At 38.4% G+C, this 2106-nt stretch overlaps 1 non-coding gene across 1 annotated transcript; it reads right to left on the bottom strand.

The window, feature by feature from the left end:
• Positions 1–273: 273 nt before the first annotated feature.
• Positions 274–380, bottom strand: LOC141625449 (small nucleolar RNA R71). Its single transcript, XR_012535228.1, has one exon. It is a non-coding gene; the product is annotated as a small nucleolar RNA R71 (small nucleolar RNA).
• Positions 381–2106: the final 1726 nt, after the last annotated feature.

Below are 2106 nucleotides of genomic sequence, written 5' to 3'. Positions count from 1 at the left end.
GCATTCATGCAACTAGTTGAGAGAAGTCAATTTGGAGGGATGGCTAGTGAAGATCCTCATCTACACTTAGAGACCTTTTGTGACTATTGTGATGCAATCTCCCAAACGGGAGTAACTCAAGACCAAATTAGATGGTTGCTGTTTCCTTTTTCCTTTATCGGAGCCGCAAAGCAATGGTTAAAGAGCCTAGACAAGGCTACCCTTGCAATTGATTCATAGAAGAAGTTAGCACTTGCCTTTTACAAGAAGTTGTATCCTCCGGAGAAGACTAACATGTTGAGAGCCCAAATCACCGGGTTCAAGCAGAGATATGAAAAGTCTCTATATGAGGCTTGGGAGAGATTCAAAGATATATGTCGCTCTTGTCCTCATCATGGACTAAGTGAATGGTTTCTTGTTCAACAATTTTGGAATGGGTTGTATGAAGACTCAAGGAATGTGCTCAACATGGGTTCTAATAGAAGATTCACCAAGGTAGATGACAACCAAACTTGGGCAAAGATAGAAGAAATGGCGGATCACAACTCTCAATATAGTAGGCCTAGAAAAGCTACTAGGGGACGAAGACATGAAGTTGACTCCGTCACACAATTGTGTGCCGATTTGGGTGCCCAACTAAGTGCTCATATTGACACAATAAACTTGAAATTTGAGAAAGCCATGGCCAAGCTCAATAAAGCTTCTAAATCACCCAAGCAACATGTCAATGCAATGGTAGCAACATCTTCTATTCCAAATGGAGTGTGTGAGAATTGTGGAACTTTGGGATATGATCAACAAGAGTGTAGGGGCACAAGTGAGCAAGTGAATGCTTTCTAAGCATACAGGAATATCACCCCTTATTCCAATTATTACAATGAAAACACCAAATTCCACCCAAACTTCTCATACAAAAGCCAAAATGTTCAAAACCCTCAACCCACATTCACCCCACCTCAAATGAGAAATCCTACTCAAAGACCATACTACGTACAATCAACCCAATGACCAAGCTTTTAATGTTCAAAAAGCGGTTCTCCAAATGCAAAAGAGCCAACAATATTTCTTTTGTAAAATGCAGGGAGATAGCTAAGCCAAAGACACTACCATCAAGAATATCCCTGCTCACACCAAAATGTTGGAAACTCAATTGTCCCAATTGGCCTCTTCTAGCTCCCAAAGACAAAAAGGACAATTACCTCCTCAAGGTAATCCTCCTACAAGATATGAGATCATCAATGACATCCACTTGAGGAGTGGTAAGGTATGAGGGATTAAAGATGCCAATTGAAGAGAATATTGTTGAGGAGAATGTCAAGCAAAGTGATGTGCTAGAACCGTTAAGGAGAAATCCTAAGGTGGTGGAGTCAACTAACAATGACTCATCCAAGAAGAGAAGTGAAGAGAAGGCCAAAGAAGTTGAGAAAGAGCCTATTGTGATTAGACTTCCATTCCCAAGTCGGCAAGCCAAGCTCAAGCTTGATGAGCAACTTGGAAAGTTCATGGAGATTGTGAAGAACTTAGAGGTTTCTATACCATTCACACAGCTAATCAACCATGTTCCGACCTATGCAAATACATGAAATATATCCTTATCAAGAAGAAGTCCATAAGGAAGCTTGAAACCATTGCCTTTACAAAAATAAGTAGTGCAATTCTTCAAGGGAATTCCCCACCTAAGCTCGAGGATCCGTGAAGTTTCTCCATTCCATGTACCATTGGTGACACCACATGTTAGGTTCATATACCTATTATTAGACTCTTCTAATAATGAACTAATTAACTTTTTAATTTGTGTTCTTTAGATCTAGTGCATGCATAACAAAATAAGAGATTAATAAGAAAAACAATGTCCCTTACATTGTAATTTTCGGATTTATGGGCACAAGTAAGGTCTCCTACCTTCACTTGTTCTTGAGCTATGATGAGTATAAGGATGATCCTCCAAAATCCCAATTTATAGACCCTCCTATTGATTGTACCCAAGATTAGCCCTTATCACTACTAAATAATATTTACTAGATATTTATTTAGTAGTCTAGCTTAAAATTGATTACTAATACTCATATATTACGTTAATAATATTAGTAATTTTTATGAACAATTTAGATTGAATCTTCTCATATT

This window comes from Silene latifolia, chromosome X (genome assembly GCF_048544455.1).
Source record: "Silene latifolia isolate original U9 population chromosome X, ASM4854445v1, whole genome shotgun sequence".
NCBI classification, from domain to species: domain Eukaryota; kingdom Viridiplantae; phylum Streptophyta; class Magnoliopsida; order Caryophyllales; family Caryophyllaceae; genus Silene; species Silene latifolia.
Note: the sequence above shows the minus strand (reverse complement) of the source record. Positions and strands in the feature narration are given on the sequence as shown.